The sequence below is a fragment of the Rattus norvegicus genome, chromosome 4 (assembly GCF_021556685.1).
Source record: "Rattus norvegicus strain SHRSP/BbbUtx chromosome 4, alternate assembly SHRSP_T2T, whole genome shotgun sequence".
Lineage (NCBI taxonomy): Eukaryota > Metazoa > Chordata > Mammalia > Rodentia > Muridae > Rattus > Rattus norvegicus.
The window spans coordinates 179,617,791-179,640,813 of NC_141537.1; the positions used below are offsets into that span (position 1 = coordinate 179,617,791).

Below are 23,023 nucleotides of genomic sequence, written 5' to 3' on the forward strand. Positions count from 1 at the left end.
ATCCCCCCTTACTCCCTTGTCCTGAAGCCCAACACTTGAAACCTATCAGCAATGCAAGATTTAAGGAAATCAACAAATGGAGAAAAATGTCTGTCCCACAGCATCAGTCCCTTACACCTTCTAAGTGTGTGATCCCCAGAATCCTCAAGGAGGTTTTATTGATCTAAGTCTAAAAGATGCTGTGCTGGCTAGTTTTGTGTGTCAACTTGACACAAGCTGGAGTTATCACAGAAAAAGGAGCCTCAGCTGTGGAAATGCCTTCATAAGACCCAGCTGTAGGGCATTTTCTCAACTAGTGATCAATGTGGCAGAATCTACTGTGAGTGGTGCCATTCCTGGGCTGGTACTCTTGGGTTCTATAAGAGAAAAAGCTGAGCAAGCCAGGGGAAGCAAGCTAGTAAGAAACATCCCTCCATGACCTCTGCATCAGCTCCTGCTTCCTGACCTGCTTGAGTTCCAATCCTAACTTCAGTTAGTTAGTTCCAGTCCAGCAACGTGGAAGTAAGCTGAATAAACCCTTTCCTCCTGAACTTGCTTCTTGGTCATGATGTTTGTGCAGGAATAGAAACCCTGACTAAGACAGATGTTTTCTTCTACTTCTGATGCTTCCCGGATCTCCCAACCCTTACTTCCTGTTGACCCTGGTCAGCCAATCCATATTTGGCTTTTGAATGGACAGACTCTCTGGGTCTGGATATACTAGCCAACTAACATAGACTTTGTTGGTTGCTGAAAGGGTTCAAAAACTCACCAATATTATTTGGAGAAGGCCTGAGTGCAGATCTGTTAGAATTTAGAAAACAATCCAGAAGGCACCATGCTCCAGTATGTAGATGACCTCATCATAGCTTTGACCACTGAGAAGGAATGTAGATAGTGCAACAGAAGGCCTTTGAGAAACCTCCAAGACCTAAAGCAGAGTCTCAGCCGAAAACGTTTAGCTATGAATCCTTCAGATCACATATCTTGGTTACAACCTAGAAGAAGGAAAGCCAAAAGTTTTCCCACGACTGTATTTTAGCCATCCTGAAAATCCCCACTCACACACTGAAAAGACAGGTGTGAGAATTCCTGGTGGCAGTTGGATGCTACCAGCTATGAATGGTGGGATTCGCTGAGATAGTAAAGCCTCTCTAGTGTATCCCACCTTTCAGAAGGACAGAGCAGAGGGACTTCAAAGCCTTGAAAGGGACCCTGGTGTCTGCCCTAGCCCTGTCCTTCCCAACCATTACTAAGCCATTCTACTTGTATGTGGATAAAGTACAGAGTACTTCCAAGGGTTCCTCATGTAAATCCTGGGATCCTGGAGAAGACCAGTGGCATTTCTGTCAAAGATACTTGACATGGTCACAGTCAGAGACAAGGGACAGGGACAAGGCTGCCACCACCCTGCTGATCAAAGAAGTCAACTAATTAACTTCAGCATACAAACTATTTCTGAGACTCCATGCTCTGTTGAATCCCTCTTGAGGGGGGACACCTGAGTGATGGATGTCTAGTACCCAGGTAACTAAGACCTGGTCTGGATCAACCCTGTTGCATAAGACGTTAGCCCTTAACCCCAGTGTCTCCTTCAGGACATTGACCCACAGAACCCGTGCACCATCTTGAGGTGACTAGCCTGATCTATTCTCTCTGGTATGATTTAACAGATGTCCTATTGGAGATACCAGACAAGATATTATGCACAGATGTGAGTAGTTTCATCCATGGCTAGAAGACGCATGTAAGCTCAGTGGTGATGACCCAAGATAAGACTGTCTGGACACAGTCTTTGAGCAGGGGAACATCAGCTCAATGAGAGAGTTTTTATCTTTGACCAAAGTACTCCACTGTGGGAAAGACAAGGTTTTTACCATGTACGCTGATAGCCGGCATGCTTTCATCATGGCCCATGTCCGTGGGGACTCTACACAGGGAAAGAAGATGGCTAATCTCAACAGCAAAAGAAATGCAGAGGGGAAGTCTTAGCTGTATTAGAAACTATTTGGTTAGCCAGGAAAGGGATTCTGCAGAAATCAGAGGCAACAGAGAGACTGACTTGGCCATCCAGAAAGTGGGTCTAGATCTAGTCAGGCCTCTCCAAGTCTTGCTAGCCCTGCTGGAGACCAGCTTTCTGGACTGACTGGAATATACCCTGGAGAGATTGACTGGGTAAAACAAGAACTGACCACATAGGATGAACAAGGACAGAGGAGGTTGACGGCCGACCCATCCTTCCTGTGAGTCTGGGAGTTATGGATCGCACCATGCCTCCTACCTAGGAGCCACGAAAACTTCTCAGCTCCTCAGACCCAAGTATTATGTTTCAAAATTGAAAAGCCTGATTAAAGAGATCCTTTCAGATGTGTTGCCTATGCTCATTAGAAACTATAATTCCAATGTGGAAAGGAAGATCCCACAAGGGGTGGGCTCAAGTCAATGGGCGTAGGGAACATTGGGAGTAGGACTTCATTGAGATTAGACCTACTTTGGGGGGCTATAAATATTTGTTGATATTCGTAGATACCTTCGCAGGAGAATGGAGGTGTATTCCACATGGAAGAAGCCTGTTCCAATAGTTACAAAGTAACTTCTTCAGGAAGTGATTCTTAGGTATAGGGTCCTAGCTTTAGGGTCTAACAGTGGCCTGCCTTTCATGGACAAAGTGTTTCAAAAATGTGACAAAGTTATTAAATATTAATTGGAAATTTCATTGTGCATACAGGTCACAAAGCTCAGGTCAGGTAGAATGTAGGTTGATGTCTATATGCAGGTGATGGCTGGCAAAAGTTAGGTTGAGGCCATGATTGAACAGTAAAGAGTAAGGCGGGAACAAAGTTTTAGTAAGGTGGGAGAGAAGAGGAAAAAAGGAAGAAGAACCAAGATAGAGACAGTGAAGGATGACCCAGATCCAGGTGGCCTTTAATGGCCATAGGTAGTTATGAATATTTCATAAGGGATGGATTTCTATAGGCCAATTTATCTTATCTAGGTGGGTGGGTTATATCTTTATCTATTGGTTTTGAGTTTATTGTGTGGACGTATTATGGTTTGAGAATTTAACATATAAATCTGATTGCTAAATTACAGCTTATTGGGCCTGTATTTTAATGGGTTGCTGGAGTTTATACTTTAACTACCAGGGGGCGGTTGCTGGGAGTGTGGGCAGAGTCCACAACAGGGAGCCACAATAGGCCAGACACTGATGGATCTCTCTCTAGTGTCCTGATTTTACCAGGTAGCTGGGACCAGAGAGTTCCTGACTGGCAGAGAGACAGCCAGGAGAGGATAACTAGCAATGCTGGCCAAAAGACTGCCAGGGCTAGAGGATAGCGAAAGGTAACATGGTGGGGTGCCACACTGGAACCAGCTGCTGCCTTGATGAAGGTACTCTGCAGATGCCATGTGGCCCTACAGTTCCGTCACTAGTGCAGGATGAAAGATTCCATGTTTTAATAATGGCAGCAACTGTAGAAAGGATAAAAAGAACCCTTAAGGAGACTCTGACCAAATCAGTCCTGGAAACTGGTAAAAAAAAAAAAAAAATCTCCCCTTTTCCTGCTCAGGGGCTAACACACACCTTACCAGGAGGGATTTACTCCATTTGAAGTTATGTCTGGGAGACCGCTTCCCATCCTCCTCAAACTCTGAGACATTCCCCAGGCAGAAATGTCTAATCTCTGCCTTCTCAAGTCCCTGTGGTCTTTTCAGGAGTCTCCCCAGGCCATGGACTGGAGTGTGAGGGCAATCCTAACAGCTCTTACCTCTAGGCTCACCCGCCAGTGCCAGCCAGGAGAATCGGTTTGGTGATGAGAATCCCCACCTCGACTTTGGAATGAACTGGAAGGGACCTTACCAACATATGTTGACCACCTCAAATGCTGTGAGAGCAATGTGATCCCCTGAGTTAACAACTCCCAACTGAAGCATGTCATTGATGAGGACAACAGATGGACCATCACTTAGACTTCCGATCTTAAAGGCAAGGCTGGCTTGACATCACTAAACCAGAACACTATGTTACCCTTTCCCTTTCTCTCTGTTGGGAGACAGGAGCCTACAATCCTCATTGTACAACACCCTTTCTGGACTTGGGTATTAAGAACAGCAGACATGGAGGAGGTGATAGTCAGTCTGACTACAGGCAGCAGCTCCAGTTCCATAGGCCTTTGTTGTTTTAACTAAATTTTGGAGTTAAATGCTACATGATGGGGAACTGTAATCCCCTAGCCATATGACTGAGAGGTTGGAAACAACATAGGGATAACTATGGTCCATGGGATGAAAGAACCTGGAAAATAACTGGTCTATGTATGTACTATGTATGTACTATGTTTGTACTATGCTATCAAAAGAGACCCAAGGAATGCTTTTACCACTTATTGGAGGCCACCTCCCCAGGTCCCCAGATCTATGGGCTCCAACAGAGAACTCCTATCCTGCAAAGGGATAAGATCCAATCCCAACCAATATTCCCTCCCATGAAATCAGCTCCCGGTCAGTGCCAATTACTGCCCTAGTCCTCACTGCCAAGGGAGTCATGAACCCTTCTATACTCTCTGCCCTTGACAGAGTGCACTGTTTGCTTAATCACACACACCCTGGAATTTCCCAGGATCGATGGTCACACCTGAACCCCTGAACCCCTCACTATATAGAGCTAGGGGCCAACCTGACAATCAGTTCATCAGCAAATAAAAACAGCTGTAACTGGAAACAACCTAAGATAACACCAGGGACCTAGAGGGACTGGGAACCTGTCTGGTGTCCAGAACATGTGACCTAGAAGCCTGACTTGACTCTGATGCTTGATCTTCCACTTTCCAGATCAATTCCTCTTATCAGCAGCAATACTTTATCCCACCCCCCCACGAGACCACTTCGTAAATACACACAATGGTTCAAGTAAATGCGCCTCCTCGGAGGCATTCCAAACCATACGTCCCTTCTATGTGTGCTAGTGCACACACATCCTGCCCTAAGTGTACTTATATAATGGGGACAAAGGGAGAGCACACTTTAACATATACCCATGCTGCAATGGAAAGAAAGTTGTATTTATCCTCCTTCCACTGCTGCTGGAGTCGGTGTTGCTGGGGCAACAGTCATAGGAATATTAGCCCTCATAGTCAGGGATCAAAACTTTAGAGAGTTAAGTAATCAAGTGGACCCGGACTTAGAAGGAAGGCCTCATATACAGACTAGAGACACAAGTAGATTCTTTAGCAGAATATAAATCTGTAGTAGCTCTATACTCTACAAAAGCAAAGAGGTCTAGATTTTCTCGGAAACAAGAATTACGTATGGCTTTAGGAGAAACCTGTTTCTATGCCAGCAAATATAGGAAGCACTAACACCAACTACAGCCATTACAGTGTTCAAAAGGGTCATTAAATTCATGACTAAGCACACTTCAACTGTGGCTTTTCCACTAAAGAAAATCAGTGAATGAGGGAGAATTTCAACGATTAAATACACGTGTGACTTTCAACAGCTCTTGCACTGGCCACAGGCTTAAGGAAGACATATTGAAAGGGTGACATCTGCGACACACATAAACTTCTCAGTGCTGTGGTTAACCAGCCCAGGGTATGATGAGTTGGAAGTTCCTGCCATGACCTTACACAGCTGGCAATGCTCAGTTTCCAACAGAGGCAGCCATGTTTGCTCCCTGAAAAAGGACCTTCTAAGCCCTGACACCAGTGTCCCTGGAGGACAGATGTCACCCTGGCTCACCCTACATTTCCCTTTTCCAGCTTTCTGTGTATAATTACAGGGACAATCTCCTCCTCACGGGGCCACAACCACGGTGTGTAGCTTCACTGCAGGCCTAGTCCTGGGAGCAGCTGACATATTTGTCACAGTGTATATGACCACACACCAAAACGTATGACACTGTGAGCCAATCCCATCCATCCACAGTCAGTACAGGCAAGTATTGTGTCATGGGTTGGAATGTCAAGCCAATAGGCAGTCACTTCAAACTTAACAGTTAAGTCAAAGTAAAAACCCACCAAGTTAGCCCATCTCCTAGGATTCTCCTCTAAGTGAGATGTGCATGTCGTGGTGTTGCGTTGAATCATGACGTGAGTAAGTGGGCTGCTGGCTAGCAATGAAGAGAGATGAAGACAGGAATCCTAAAATACAAAGAAAATGCAGCCTAAAGTAATGCTGGCATCATCTCAACCTCTTCCGTGTTCACCGGTCCTCCACAGGTACAGCCTCTCTGCCCCCAGCCAGGTCATCTGCTGCTGCTGGGTAGCTATCCATCCCACACCCTTTTGACTAATGTGTTCAGCTCTTCCTTAACCCACTACCCTCTGTGTGTGATATGTGTGTGTCTGTATGCCCGTGTGTGTGTGTATGTGTGTGTGTGTGTGTGTATGTGTGTGTGTGTGTGTGTTTGTGTTTGTGTGTGTGTCTGTGTGTCTGTGTGGGTTGTTCACAGATACCCTTGCTCAGTTACTTTTTAAACCCAGTTCTTCTCTCAAGATCTCTTTACTCTAGAAACTACCATTTAAAGAATGGTAAAATGATATGTAACGGGGATTCGCCACATCTCTGTGTGGAGTTCAATCATACTAAGTTATCTTCATGTTGTGAAACAATCTCCAGAAGGTTTGCGTCTTGCAAATCTGAAACCCTGTGCCTGTTCGACAAGAAGCTTCTCCTTTCCTCTCCTAGACTCCCACACCCTCACAAACACATCTAGCTCCTGCCTCTAGGATTCTAACTACTCTCGGTGAGTCACATGACAATCCACGAAGGGTTGGTGTTGTTGGAACAGGCCTGAGTCATTTGACACAATATCCTCAAGGTTCATTCACAGGGAAATCAAAATCCTTAAGTTTTCCTGTCTTATTGTCCACAATCTAAGCCTAGCCCACTGACAACTGTAGACCGAGCCTAACCCAAGGCTTGGCCCACAGTGTGCATACAAAAACATACTTGACATGTCTAGCATCATTGCACTGTATCTAGATTAGGAACATCTCCCTAGTTACATTTCTGCAACACATTCCTACCCAGTATTCAAAAAGGATACTCCAGTAACTCCCAGCCAAGGGGAAGAGATAGAGGGAAATTTTGAATCCTCCCAGGAGGTAGACACAGATTACCACCTGTTTCAGGAGGGGAGGATTGGAGTGGCCTCAGCTACCGAAATTGAGAGAACAGCTTAATTCCTTTCCTTCTGCTTAAAGTATCATTTCATTGTTATTAAAAATTGCTAATGTCAACTGAATGAACACTCCTCAGTTCTCAGCAGTCTGAACTGCTGAGGTAAGAAATTATAATGATCAGTTATTAGAGAGAAAGACTTTGCATGAATACACGGGGAGTCTTGGGGCAACGAGGAGGTGCTTTCTGTCTAACTGTTGGGTAATTAATGCACTAAGAAAATAACATGTATATATTGGAAATGAAGAGTTATGGATTCTTTGCATTTATTTTCTTTTAGTGGCAATTAAATTAAATATCTCTGATTTCTCACCTGTTACCATGGTTATTTGCAGTGATCCGGGTCATTAATGTCTTGAACGAAATAGTTATATGTAAAATTACAGCTCTCTCAACTTTGCAGAAGATTCTCTGGCCGGTGAAAAAGGAAGCTGTCAGCTAAAGGGAAAGGCGCTGTCTGCCGACTGGGGTTGTTAAGCTTCTGGAGTTTGCAGAATTCTCCTCCTTAGCCCCTCCCTGCTCTTCTACAGAAGGCTCAGATCTTGGGATTTTGAGATGCATGAGATTCCATAAAAGACAGGTATTTCTCACCAGTGTAGACTCAAATCATGGTCCCCTCCTATTGTTAATCCTTCTTTATAAAAATGAAAATAATGAGTTTTCTCTGCCTCACTATAAAAGGCTCTTAGAAAAGATTATATATTGATTATTTGATGAGAAACCAATCCTGACTCTGCTCATTCACCTGACATCTTACCTCGCTCACTGATGTCCTGGAGTTTGGGGACTGTGCTCACTGGACCCGGTGGGTTTGTGGGACTATCACTACCAATAACTTTCTCTGTGGAGTCATAGCAGGTGCTGAGAAGAGTCCTGTGGTAAAACTCACTGCTCTACTTCGCTAATTCTGTATTTTCTACTACATTCCTCTATTCAGAGTCATTTCACACACAAGGGCGTTGGTTTTAGTTAGCCCGTCTGCCAACTCTTCTCTGGACATTGATGGTATGCCCCTCAGGACTTCATCTACTGACCTATTCTTTTGTTATTGGACACCTTCCCCATTAATTATAGACAACTCAGTATAGTTCCTTAATATGTTCAGACTCAACTGCAGCAAACAAATGGAGACACTCGTTCTCTAGCTAGTCCCTCTCAATCAGCTGCCCTTTAGCCATTTTTGAGATAAGCTTCATAAACGTAGGTGAGAGAACATGGCCTCTGAGGAATGGGCCACAGAAAAAGTCTACTGAGGCCTCATTAACAGGTGTGGGATCTTTGAACAAGGATCAAGGGAGAATATATGGAATGGGGCTCTTCATGAATGTCTAGCTACCGAAGAAGAAAGGAATGTGTCAAGGAATAGCAACAAGCATGTTTGTATGTATGCACATGTGTGTATGTATATATGTACTGTGCGTGCATCTTAACTCAAAACATTTTAAAATCTCATTCACACAATATAGGCATAAGATTTTAGAGTTTACATAGAGTTGTATTATAGAGTTAAAAATATACTGCACCTTAAGTTTTGTGACTGGCCTCAGATTTGCTCACCCAATGGGTGATAGAATTGGTAATCATCTGGATTTCTGGTAAGAGCTTCAGCGTTCTCTCAGCTACTTTCCCCTCCTCCCTCCAGTTTCTTCCTCCTCCTCTCTAAACCTTTTCTTCCTTCTCATCCAATGACAGGCCTCATTCTATCTTGTACCTGCCTTCACCTGCATAATGACATCATCCTACCCGGATTTCTGGTAAATGTTTCAGAGTTCTTCCAAAGACAGTGGCAGCGTGGTCCTGAGGCTGACTGGTAACTGATGAGAGCAGGGAAATTAGGTGTGAGTGTGAGCATGAAACATACCTCGCACATGCATGCTGGCCACCATCTCTGCAAACATACCTGCAGGCAGAGTGAAGACACATGAAAGTGTATACTCTCTTGATTTTTCTAAGTGACTTGATGACTAGCAAGATCAAAAGTGTGCTGTGTGAGTCAGAGGTGTGCCACAGGCCACCTTTCCTGACTTCGATTACATATCAAAAGTTTAAAATGTCTGTATATGAGATGATCCCAGGTGGGACAGTCTCTGGATGGCCTTTCTCGTTCAGTCTCTGCTCCACACTTTTTTTCCATATTTCCCCCTGTGAATGTTTTTGTCCCCCCTTCTAAGAAAGTCTGAAGCATCCACATTTTGGTTTTCCTTCTTCTTGAGCTTCATATGGTCTATGGATTGTATCTTGGGTATTCTGAGCCTTGGAGCTAATATCCACTTATGAGTGAGTGCATACCATGTGTGTTCTTTTGTGAGTGGGTTACCTCACTCAGGATGATATTTTCTAGTTCCATCCATTTGCCTAAGATTTTCATGAAGTCATTGTTTTTAATAGCTGAGTAGTATTCCACTGTGCAAATGTAAGAGCCTGACAAATACAGAGGTGGATGCCACAGCCAACCATTGAACAGAGAACAGGGGTCCCCAATGGAGGAGTAGAAGAAAGAACTGAAGGAGCTGTAAAGGTTTGCTACCCCATAAGAAGAACAACAATATCAACGAACCAGACTCCCTAGAGCTTCCAGGGACTAAACCACCATCCCAAGAGTACACAGGGATGGACCTATGTATGGCTCCAGCCACATATGTAGCAGAGGATGGCCTTGTCGGGCATCAACAGGAGGAGAGGACCCAGTATAGAGGAATGTCAGGGCGGGGAGATGCGAGGGAGTGGGTGGTTGGGTGAGGAAGTACCTTCATAGAAACAGCAGGAGGGGGATGGGATAGGAGGTTTTTGGAGGGGAGGTTGGAAAAGGGGGTAACATTTAAAGTGTACATTAAAAATCCAGTAAAAGAAAAAAATGTAAAAAATAATTTTAAAATGGACACTTTAAAAGGTGCATTTTTCTAGCTAAATACTTTTAGTTCCTTGGGTAATAAAATGTGTTCATTCTGGAAAACAGCCATTGCCTGTGTCAAATCAGAGGTCTTCAATGCAGGATTTGACCAAGAAGTAACAGACAAGAGACTTTTCTATTTTTAAGGACAAACAACTTATTTCCAGTTCAAAAAAAGATTCATTATAAAAACTTCCCTTTTGTAGCATACAACTAACTCCTTGGTATGAACATTTACTAAAAATTCAAAACGGTTTAGTAATCCAAAAGGCAAACTGTCAGGGTTAAGCTTGTCATGTTGCTATGTGTGTTTGTGTGTGTGTGTGTGTGTGCGCGCGCACACACACACACACACACACACACACACACACACACACACACACACACGTGTGCACTTAAAGACAAAACTAATGGACCCAAATCAGGTTTGGCATAGTCTTTGATCATTTTAAGACTCTCAGAAGGATTAAAACATGATATTGTTGATACAAGAGTGAGCATTTTACATAAACAGCATTAACATTACATTTTCTAAAGAATATAAAGAAGATGATAAACTTCAGAAAGCAGGGAAGACAAAGGAGAACGAACATCATCTCAACATCTCGTAAGCGTCAATAATCCAGCCGAGTTAGTGAGAGAAACTGCCTAGATCAAAGCTCACAGAAGCAGGGGTGGAGGACATTAGAGAAGGCAGGGGAGGAGGATGGGAGGAGGATGTGATGGGAGCCAGGCTGCCAGCACATCTGGCTGCAGAGAGATGACTGCCGTGAGGTCTGTTCATCTGGATGACCACCCTGCCGCAGAATCAACAAATGCGTCCCTGTTTCTTTTCCTCTAGATTCCAAAGTACCTCTGTCTCCCTCTGTTCCTTCTCCTCCTCCTCCTCCTCCTCCTCCTCCTCCTCCTCCTCCTCCTCCTCCTCCTCCTCTCCCCCTCCTCCTCCTCCTCCTCCTCCTCCTCCTGAGCTCTCTTTCCTTCTTGGTGGCCATTAGCCACACTGACAGTTTGACAGGCTGAAATAAGGAAATAAAACACTTGAATGCTGTTTCCTGATGTATGCATTCATCTCTTCTGCCAAACATGGATATTAAGGAGATATGTCACCCCTCCTGTCAGCTCAGCTCTCTGGCAGCCCAGGCCCATGTCTGAAACTCAGCGCACCTCTATTCCTACCAGGAGAGTGTATAAGGGCTTCCTGTTCCCATAAACCCTTCCTTTATCATTTGCTGTTAAATAATTTTAAGCTGTGAATTAGACTACAGCATGAAAGCTGGTTGTGTTCCAATGTTGTATTTTTTAACAGCAGATGTCAATTTTATTTCTTTATGTTTCGGGGTTGGGCCATGACCAATGAATGCCATCCACTGTCTAAATACTGCACCTCTAATAGCCAAAAGAGATTTGTTGACTTTATTCTTCAAAGATTTCTAAAACGGATGTGTGCACATGTGCACGTATTCGTGCCATGCACATACAAACAGGGAAAACACCTGGAGGCCAGAAGGGGGCATCAAATCTCCTGAAGCATCAGTAACAGGTGTCTGTGAGCTGTACAACTTGGGCTCTGGGATGTAGATTTGGGTGTCTTGCAAGACCAAGAGGCACTCTTAACCTAGCATTTAACTCTCCAGCATCAGTTTTAGCTTTTACAAGTGAAGCACAATAAAATCTAAACAGTGACTCTCTGGATTGATCCAGTAACAGGAGAAAAAAAAGCCAGGTTACTCTAACCTCTGTCAGACCCTAAGGAATAAATGCTTCTTCCCTGTTTGCCTGTGCAAACAGGCAAGTACTGTCAGGGTCTATAGGTCAGTAGTCATTTACTGTTCCAGAGTTCTGGATTGTATCTTGAGAGAGGAGTAGGTGAGGGCGAAGAAAGAGAGCAATGGATGACTTCCCTAGGTTCTCTGCCATCCTCTATCCCCATTAGCATGACGGAGAAAGCTCAAGGTGAAAGGTGTAAGGATATATATGCCCCAGGCAGAGGAAGCTGCCCAGCAGGCTGGCCCCGGCTGCGAGCCTTCACTGGTTTACATGCTGCTCACTACCTGCCACGCAACGACGAACGTTCTCTACGAAAGATGTGAGAGAGAAACCATGTGCACCCTGACTCCTCCTGAGGTCATGGTCTAGAAGACCCGTCACAGCCCTGAGACACATAGAGAACAAAGTAGCTTTTTCCTAAAAGAGGCTCTTACGGTTTGACCCTAAAATGTTCCCACATGGCACTCAGCTTCTGAGGTTTACTATCCCCCAGTTCATGGTCACTTTGGGACACTGGACAGGGAGCTTGGCTTGCAGACATAGACACTGAGGGTTGGGACTCTGAGAACCTCGCCCCCTCACACCTTGCTTCTGGTCCCCTATGGGGAAGTCATACTCCAGCTGCCGTGAACTGAACTGCCCCGTCTTGCCCTTCCCACCATCAGAGGAGTCAGAAACTGTGAGCCTAACAATCTCTCCCTCCTACAGATTGTGTCAGGAATTTTGCTGAGAGCAATACTACCGAGCATTTAAAAAATAACAAGATGGCCTGACTGTAGGAAGAGTCTTAGCACATCCAGCCCTCAACTGGGAATGCACATCTCAGCTTAGTGGACATAACGTCCTGTCACCCGAGAGGAGACTCTCAAAGCAGAGCTGTCTACACTGCGGTTGCCCTGTAGGTAGGCCCTTGGGGGTGGGGTGGAATCTTAAGGAAGATAACTGATGTGGAAAGACATAGCCCATCGTGGGTGGCACCATCCTGTAGGTTGGCGTAGCGGTACGGAAAGAAATCTGAGCCCAGGCAAGTGAGCACACACACATGGATCTCTCCCTGCTGCTGTGGATGTGTTAAGCCCTAGCTGGCTCACGTTTCTGCTATGTTGACTCTCCCACAAGGATGAACTGTACAACCTGGAATTGAAAGCTGGCATAAACCTCTTTTATCCTGAAGATGTTTCTGTCAGGGTAATTTTTATCACAGCAACAGATGTGAAGCTACCGCAGCCATGAACATACTTTCAAGACTGTCCCCATGTGTGTCATATAGGGGGAGCCTAGTACATCCTCGGTGGAAGTATGAGCGAAGTGCCTTGTGATAAGAAGCCGTGACTGACTCACTCTCCAAAGATTTTTTTTTTTTTTTTTTTTTTTTTTTTAGAATTCTTTGCTTGTGTCATCATCTATATTCTTGAGGTCATCAACAAGACAGGTGGGACATCCACGTGAAAATGATGTCCACCTCAACCATACAAAACAAAGCATAGATAAATGACAATCTGTTTAGAACTGGGGGTCCTTTTCCGTTCTTGAGGGGCCTGTCGTGTGGACTGACAGACAATGTGTTAGTCAGATTAATCACAAGCACGACTACACAGCAAATGTCTCTATGCTGTTTCTTTCACCCGTTTACCCAAACTGTTCCCCAAATAATACTTCCTCAGTTGTCAAAAGCCACCACCACGAAATGATGAATATGTGGTTACAGGCTTACAACTGTGACCTCAGAACTTGGGAGCAGGGTAGAGCAGGAAGATCCCCATTAGCTAGAGACCAACGAAGGCTGCCCAGCAGGATCTATGGTGGTCTGAACAAGACATTAAGGCACCATCTCAATTTATTAAGTAAGAAATGAATGAACATGAGAATAAATAATAAGTAACTTCAGTTGAAGGCTAGTTTGGAGATTGGAAGCTAGATCCCTTTACAGGGAACTCATGACCAGTTTGTTTAACCAAGTGTCAGCTCCATTATTGCTTCGTTTGGCATTTGCTTACAGACACTACTCACAGGGATAAAATGCTAAGAATGTTTCACAGTTGCCTTTGGTCGTAGGGTGGGATTTTTGTCTCTCTTTTACAGAGGTGGAAACTGAGGCACGGCAGTCATATCCTGGGTATGGAAGCACCCAAGCTCACTAAGGGCTAAAAGCCGGAGTCATCTCCATCCTGACTCGCCAGAGGACGTCTACTTGGGTCAAAACTCTCACACCTTCCCCGGTGGATTTCCTCTTCCTAGAGGTCTTTAAGCACAGCTCTTCCATGTCCACACAGCATGCAATGTTGTGATCTCAGTGACTGGACTTGCGCTTGTGCCGATGGTAATACAGCTTTATTAGACAAGGTTATATAAGGCCATTTCCAGGAGAGCATATAATATACTGTGAGCACACCCCTCTCACAGCTCTCTCCTCCCCCGTTAGACTGCTTTGTTTCCGGAAGTCTCCTTTTTCCCTCCATGTCATCAGAACATATATTTATCATGCAATTCTACTCTTGGACCCACACATGAGAGAAAACGCGACCCTGCCTTTCTAGATGGTCTCATGCGGTTGGGCACCTAGGTAAGTCGCACGGCTTAGCTGTCGTGAAAAGTACTGCTGCCAGTATCCGTGTGCACTTTTATCCCATGAAAGGGCCGTTGAACAGGCTCTCTGGCCCATCCTGACTACACCATGGAAGAGGTCTTGGAGGTCCGGGATGGAAAATGTCCCGAGATCTGTTCGTGCTGCGGTGGGAAGCTCAGCAGAAGGGTTTTCTCCATTTTGCTGACGTCAGCCTTGCTTTGGTCTGATTGGCTGTTCTCTCACACGACACAACTCTTATTGGCTGTTCTCTCACATGACACAACTCGACACAGGAGAGGCAGACTCTTGCTACTGTACCTCAGCCACACAGTGGGGGTGCAATAAAAGAACCCCATTTCTAAGCATGTGCTCTCTCCATTACAACCCAGTGGATTCCAGTAGTTTTAAGGAATCATGAGAAACTCCCACATCTACATGCTCTCCCTCTCACTCAACGGGCTCAACTCGTATTTTATCAAGAGATAGAAAAGAGCAAAGATCTCTTGTCTTCAGACCAGAAGGCCAAGACAACACCATGCGTATTCTGGCCCAGAGGCAGGAAGACATTAGAATGACCTAGAAACAAATGCTCGCCCCCTTTGACGACATTTACATCTTTCCTCGATTCTAGGCTCACAATAGAATTTCCCTGTATAGTGCTAGACCTTTATCTAACAGTATGGAAAAGAAGGTGATGAGGTAAAAACAGAACAGCTCAGTGCATCTGCAATGGAAACAAAAGGAGAGGAAAAAAAGCAGGAGGGGAGTGAGGGGAAGCAGGAGGAAAGTATAAAACTAAAATAATAATAATAATAATAATAATAATAATAATAAAAGCAGGAATCCAGTCTCTTCTTATCCATGCCCCTTTGTAAAGCTAGAGTTGTGCTTTAAAGCAAAACCCCCTCCTTCAGAAGTACTCAGTGATCTTTTATTTCTGTGTAACTTCCTCTTCAAATAGGTTAATTACAGAGGCAATTAGGCTGACTTCACACAGGATGTCACTATTCCCTAACGTAAATAGCGCTAAAACACACGTTCCAGGCATAGAAAAAAATATCTGTGTAGACCAAGTTCCAGAATGCAATGGAGTTCTGTCACCTAAGGCACCACCAGACCAACTGTGGGGTTGGGTTTCTCTGCTGCCAACCCTGCTTGCCGACTGTTTCGTTCGCCATAGACATCCTCTTTGTGAACGGGAAGGGGCTATGCTTAAATCACCACAACTCACAGAGCAAGAGGAAGAATCGTGGGACCGAGGAGCTGAGCAGAGGTGAGTGGAGTAAGCGCTGTCTTATCAACAAGGCAAACAGACTGCTAGCACTGAAGAGACAAGCTCTATTATTAGTTTACACAAATGCTCTCATCCCACAGCCTCCTGAGCGCTTCCTCTGTGCTGTTTTACATACTCATTTTGGAAGTGAGTGGCTGCCACGGTTCTGACCAAGTACTTAACAGCACTGAGGTTGTTAAAATGACTTTTCTAAAATCGGGAGGTGGGAGCTCTAGGCAGAAGGGTCCAATCTTGGTGTTAAATGCAGCATAACAGTGCCTTCCAAATTAGCCCAGACCCCTGAACACTAATTAGTGCTTGCTCGCTTCTCAAACCAAAGTGATGCATGCCTCTCCAAGAGAACAGAGTAATGAGTCGGATATCCAATGCATAGTCACAGAGGCCATGCCATCCTTCCCGATGGTGGCTATGAGGATGACAAGAGCAGAGAGAGCTCATGACACCAGATGTGTGGATCGGGAACTGAGCTGTCCCCCTATGGTCACAGTGAAAGCAGGGTCTGAGGTCACATCCTCAGATTCCTGAACACGTGGCTTTCTCCTTTTTGGTCATAGATTGTTCTAATGGTGTTGACTGGACATCTCAAGAAGCATTCGCCATTTGTCCAATGTAGCCTGAGTGTATGGTGCAAATTCTATGGCCCACTGCCTTCCTTTTGTGTGAAATACTCAGGGCTCACAAGTCAGTCTTCAAGCCCCTCTGCCTGGGCCTGAATAACGACTTTGTCTCTTAATAGCAGTTGAGCTGTGACAAATGGCGTCACTCACTTTCCCCCTGCTTCTATCCTCTCTGTTGAAAATAAATCAGACACACGGATGCTACCTGCTTCGCCGAGTGCTGAGCAAGTTGAAAACTGAATTACATACGAACACCCATCAGCAAGGTTACACACTGGGGAAGTGTCAAGGACAGCTGCCCCAAGTGTCCTGCTGTGACTGATGACCACCAACAGTCACATGGGCATAGGCATGTGTACGTATGCAAACATTTATGTTGTGTTTGTGTATTCTTCTTTATTAGAAAACAGAACTTAGAGTGCTAGTTAAAAATTCTACAGAGTAAGTAAAGTGAAACTAGAAACCCTCTAGAGCCCACAATCTTCCCACCCTTTGACTGACATAAGAGCCTCTCCGGGATGTTAACCCACGCCTACCTGAGTGTGGATCAGCTGAGCGAGACTTGGGTGGACTCTGTCCTACTCCGGGTGTAAAGAGTGGAGTCAATGCTGAAGACCAACAGACGGACAGCAAACTGAGAGCCCCCTTCCAGACGCTGGATGGTGATATCACAGGGAAATTCTCAGATAACTTTCTGGCTACAGAGCAGTGGTTGGGCAGCTTCCATTCAACCTTGCAGCCCCATTTCCTCCACTCAGTTTGGCAGTGGGTGGGTTAAATCAATGAAGTCAGTAGGCAAATCAGTTGTCTTGACTACACTGCCTGCAAATATGGGGTTTCGAGCCTGTGCATACCCTCTGCCTTGGATGCACCAGAAGGCAGCTATAGAACTGATGAAAGAACTCGCCCCTACAGTGCCTTTAAGGGAACAGCCAAACAAATGACGCCTACCACCTCAGGTCACACACACCTCGGGTTAGGACTTACCATCTTTCCACTCAGGGATTTCCTGCTGAGACCTTAGCTAGGACCTGTCTAGGTTTTTGAATTACTGATTTTTGTATTTCTGGCCACGACAACAACAATTTGGACACACTTTGTGGGTAACCAGATCAACAGTGTAGACATTCTTAAGGGGTCACGGAGGAAGGGAAGAGACTGGAAACAGTTGGCCTATAAAGTAGACTAGAAAGATCACCAGAAGAACATAGACCGTGAACACAACTGGCTCCCCCACAGCCTGTTGGTGTTTGCACAGATTGAGGCAGAGGGTGACTCAAATCAGCTCCGATGAAGACCCAGCACCAGATGTTCAAGAAGCAGCTAAGAGCATGGACTCTAACGTAGCATCTTAGAGGAAGGCTGTGCTGGTCAACCACGTGGAACTCAAATGACCAACCAGGAAATGGGGGTAGAGCTCAGTGGTAAGGGACTTGCCCAGCTTGGCAGACTGACCTCCCAATTGCAATCTCAGTACTGGGAATAAGAGGAGATAAACCAGCCAACTCTAGAATGGTGGTATTCAAATCCTCTCGATCTCAGAAAGGTTACAGTAAATTGAGATACCACAGCGAGTAAGAGTTGGTATGCAGACGCTATGCAAGCAGTGAGATGCCACGAGTCCCCCATAAAATCAGGCAATCTGAGGATCTTCATCCCTCAGTCCCACTCACAGAAACTCATATTAGGACGTCTACTGCGTACTAAGTAAAAACAGTATCAGAATCAACTGCTAGCAAACTGTTTACAGTTACAAGACTGCTATGTCTTTTGTTCGGATTTAATGTTATGTAAAGGCTGCGGACCTGTCTTGAGAAGGCTCTCATGGAGCCTTGATAATTTTACTCTGGGTTTTCTCCCATTTCCTTTACCCCTCCCCCCATTGTCTTTCTCATTCACAAGTAATAACGGTTCAGCTTAACCTCTGCCACATAGCCCTTCAGTTCCCTCGTGCCCACTCCTCCTTTGGTGTCACCTGTGGAGTCTGGCCAGGAGCCATGCCAGGGAGAAGCCTCTGGGCCCTGTTCTTTGGTTGTTTGAATGCCTCTGTGTATATCCAAGGCTTACCTCCGTGACCATTTACAATATTGAGTCGAAAAGAGCAGGTTAGAATAGTCAGCACTTCTAAGCCAACTGGCTACGTGGGACAAAATATATAGCCAAGGGCAGAATTTACAGCAATAACATTTATGTATTGTGTTACCCCTAGGACGATCCAATTTATAAAGTGCCTATTGTGTATACACAAGGCAAGATTGTAAATCATTACATTAAACACTGTCAACTACCAATACACAAGTTTCCCCCTAAGTTCTGCACATTGAGATGGATGAGGGATTTTTTTAAGAGAAAGCATGCTTTTAAAAGAGAAAGGAAGAAAAAAGGAAAACATTTCAGATTCATGCTGGGTGAGCAGCATCCCCATATATAGGATCAGGTGTCTGCTATATGATTTACACACCTATGAATCATCTCTGGTAAATATTAACCTTCTCTGCAAGGCAGAAGCGTCAACAGCATAAGCTGGGAATGTGGCAAGAACTTGGGTCTGACACTAACATTAGCCTTGTAGTCTTCAGTCCTCAGCGGAGAATAGATCTAAAGTGAGTGAACAGGGGAAACCTCTTTTTGGCGTCTGTTAGTCTGCCTTGATCTGCACACCCTTGAGAACCCGGGGAATGCGACACTGTTGATTCCTCACAAAATTATTTCACTATACTCTGACTCACAGGGAAGACCCAAAGCCCAATCAGTGGCTAAAACATGTCAAGACTTGTGAAGGAAGGACTAGGAAAAGAGCATGCTGAGCAAGCTGGAGGACCCACCAAAGCCACACGTAGCAGTGTGCACACTAACCCCAGACAAGCCCACAAGCTCAGGGGCCAGATAGCCTGGTATACAGAGCAGGCGACAATAAAGCAATCCTGTCTAAAATAAATGAAACGTTGTCCTCTGACCTTCACGGCATGTAGATAACTGTACACACTCACAGAAATGCATGTGCACACACATGCACGCGAGTGCGAAAACACCACACACACACACACACACATTTTGAAGTGAAACTCTAAAGCATGCACACATTTTCTCTGAAATTCTAGCTCACACCTTACTCAGAATGCAAATCTTTTGAAACCTAAACTCTCAGGTGTGGATTAAAATAATTCTCTTTTCCTATATGTTCCTTAAAATCATTCACAGGGGACGAGCTCTGAGACCACCCAGGCAGCTGAACTAGACATCATGTAGAAAGGCGTGAAGTCATATCCTGACCAATACAAAGGTGGATGCTTGAAGCCAGCAATCCAGCTGCTCACAGGGACCCCAGTGGAGGAGTGAGGGGAGGACTGAAGGAGCTGAAGGGGCCTTATCCGGCATCAATGGGAGGGGAGGCCCTTGGTCCTGTGAAGGCTCGATGCCCCAGTATAGAGGAATGCTAGGGCGGTGAGGCTGAAGTGGATAAGTGGGTGGGGGAGCACCCTCATAGAAGCAGGGTAAGGGGGAATGGATAAAGGGGGTTGCACAGGGGAAACTGGGAAAGGGGATAACATTTGAAATGTAAATAAATAAAATATCCAATTTAAAAAAAATATATATATATTTATCATGAAGCTGTCTGCGCCTCTTCCTTTCCATTTAGACAGGGCAAAGGGCATGGAGTTTTCTTCCTTCTCCACCCACGGCCTCCAAATGTCCTTTGCCTTGTTTGAGACAAAGTGACGAAAAGCTTTAGCGTTTTTAATAGTTTTGAATAACTTTCTGTCTTTTACAAAAGCTCCCTTCTCCACACAAGATGGGTGACTGACACTGTCACAGAGAAAAGCAACTTCCTATCTTGGTCACAGTTAAAATTAAAGTGGAACAGCAGGTAAAGGAATGTCTATTTAAAAGAAAAACTGTTTCAACTCCGAATGGATGGACCAACCACCACTTTCTAGGCCCAGAGGGCCACTGTGCAGAAGGCAGGTAGGATGCGGACAGTCAAGCTATGCGAGAGTGACTAAGACACACAGACTTCCTGACTAAACGGAGAACCTGCAGCATGACACATTGTTTCAGGGGCGGTTTTTTTTTTTTCTCTCAGAGCTGGGGACCGAACCCAGGGCCTTGCGCTTGCTAGGCAAGTGCTCTACCACTGAGCTAAATCCCCAACCCCATGCTTCTGTTTTTTAATTCACTCAATAATCTGAAAAGCCTGATACCCCATGGTTTTTGTAGGAAGGCTCTGAAAACCAGTCTTCTCTCCTAATTGATGGGTTTTGGTAGCATTAATAACCAATTTGTGAATTTCCTCATAACCAAGCCTCTCAATCTCAAGGAGTGGCAGTTCCCTTTAGCCATAAATAGAAAATTCTGGAAGGTGCTGGCTAAAGATCTCCAGTCATGAGGGAGGGAGCCCAGCTCTGGGATAGCTGTCCAGGAAGAGAATAGGAACAGTGACACGGCGAGACTCTCTTCAAACAAGTTGATTTTCCTCAGGAAAATCGCTGGCCAAGTCATTATGAATCCACTGGGATAATTGGGAAAATAGACGCCATCACAGAACCTAGTGACCAGAGGCTTACTTAGACTACTATGCAAGAGAACCAGAGGAATTCTCCTGTCTGTGTCTCCCATGTGCTCACAGTATAGGCTTGTGCCATGTTCAGCGTTTACAGGGTCACTAGGAATCCAGACCCAGGTCCCCGTTCTTGCTTGGCAGGCACTTTACCAAAGGGGCCATCATCCCATCTCTCAGCGTTATTTTCAAACCCTCTTGTTTACCACCCAGCATCCATGGAGCCCCCTCCTCTCCCCCGAAAAACCCTTTCACTGAAATGCAGTCCTGCAACCTTGTCTACACACAAGGTGAAATTGATCCTACTCTGTGCATCAACAGAGATCTCCATCTCCATGGCTTCTGGGAAAGAGGATGTCTATACCTTGGTGGATGATGTTACTGCAGAAACACTACAGCCACCATCTTGCTACCAAAGGATGCCAGCAACTGTCTGTATGCGTTATGTATGGTGGCTCAGAGATGGAGAGGAATGGGATCCAGGTGTAACAGTTTGGTCTGGAACTTAGTTCTGCACCTGACTTTTCACTTTTATTAATAAGTAGCATGTATGTGAGTGGACCGCACTTTAACCGTCTCCCAAACGTTTGGGCATCTGACTCCTGTTTAATGTTGCCTGTCTAGCTCTTACCCGCCTTATTGACCCAGCCCTAACCCATCCACGTTGCCAAAACCACACACTATACACTGCATCTGAAATCACTATTGGGTCCTTTTCCCTACCAAAGTAAAGGAAAAGGAGACAGAAAAGGAGAGGCACAAAAGTTGGGGATGAGGGGAGAAAAACGTTACTTAAAAGAAGTATTCCAACATACAGCCATTTCCAATGTTCCATGAGGAATGACACAGACTGATAATTTACTTGGACACATACGATAAATATGTTCTAGCTAAGCCAATATCAGTAGTGTAGATTAGCAGGGTTAATATGCATGCATTCCGATTGCAATTCTGACTGGACTCGGATGACATAATTATGATATGCCGAAAAGTAACGGCCGGGGTTTAAAGCTCTTGCCCCCTTTCCTTTGAACGGGATCTATAAATGCCAAGAGGAGGTATTTTAGATTAAGTGAATAGATTAATAAACATCCTTGGGATGTCTATCGTTAAGGCTGATTTATTTGCGACGGCAGCCGTAACTCAAAGAAATGCCACAATATTCCAAAAATACTGCGTGTTGCTGTCTCCACCATGCCAGGCAATGACACCGCGTGAGAATGACGCTACCCACAGCCTTCCGCGGCACTAATTATTCACAACAGTCAACAGATACTAAACCACTTGAGTTTAGGTGGGCATCAGCACGGGAACCACTCATATTTATAACACTGACAAATGGCCTTTCATTTGCAAATTTATAGTGTAGCCATAATTTCTTGAGGGAGCCGAGAGTCTCATTCAAAAAAATTGCCACAACATTTATCTGTGCAAGGATGATGGATATGGCCTTTGGAATTAAACGCTTTTAAAAATTAAAATCATAACGCCAAGGAAAAAGATGTGTTTCCTCCCTGCATCGCTCACACATTTAAGTAATAGCCACTCTCAGTCCTAGCAAGGATTGACCCAGACAGTGTGTTAATACTTATTAACTATATCCACACATGCTGTTGTGAAAGCTGTACTGTGAACTACTGCACATCCCCAATGTAAATTACGCATTTAAGCTTCTGACGCTGGTCTCCCGTTTTAGGTTATGTAGTCGTACTCTAGGGGAGCACAGAGTGTTTCTTAAGCGCTTTTACTGCGTTTAGTTCTTAAACCTATTGGATACCATGAGGCTGATCATAAGCATAAACCACAGCAAACTGTTATAGTTTTACCACGATGCCAAACTAGACCCTGTACTTTCATTGAAAAATATCAAAACATAAAAGGAAGACATTTCCAGTGATATCCAATAAGGAGAAGGATTGTTGATGTGTGAAGAATAAAGGACAGTGCTAGACGACATCTGTTCCCTGCCTTCCTTTATTCACAGGTAGAAGGACTCTTGGAGCACAATGATGTGTGTGTGTGTGTGTGTGTGTGTGTGTGTGTGTGTGTGTGTGTGTGTGTAGGGATTTTTTTTACAAGTTAATAAAATTTGATCCTGAGTTTGTTCATTTAACAAAATTATGTAAATGAAAAATCAATCAATTACTCGCCTTTCTTCATTAACTACGTC

General features: G+C 44.8%; 1 protein-coding gene across 32 annotated transcripts in view; it reads right to left on the reverse strand.

Moving 5' to 3' along the window:
• Positions 1-23,023, reverse strand: part of Sox5 (SRY-box transcription factor 5) — a 955,418-nt gene that overhangs the window by 736,396 nt on the left and 195,999 nt on the right. For 4 of the 32 annotated variants that reach the window (XR_015685242.1, XM_087655719.1, XM_087655732.1 and 1 more), the window contains exon 1: positions 16,832-17,051. The exons of 27 other annotated variants lie outside the window; for them this stretch is intronic. The gene's annotated coding sequence lies outside the window, so the exon portion shown is untranslated. Of the gene's footprint in view, positions 1-9,022; positions 9,062-16,831; positions 17,052-23,023 lie in introns of those variants that run through there. One more of the 32 variants, XM_087655721.1, reaches the window with a different exon arrangement.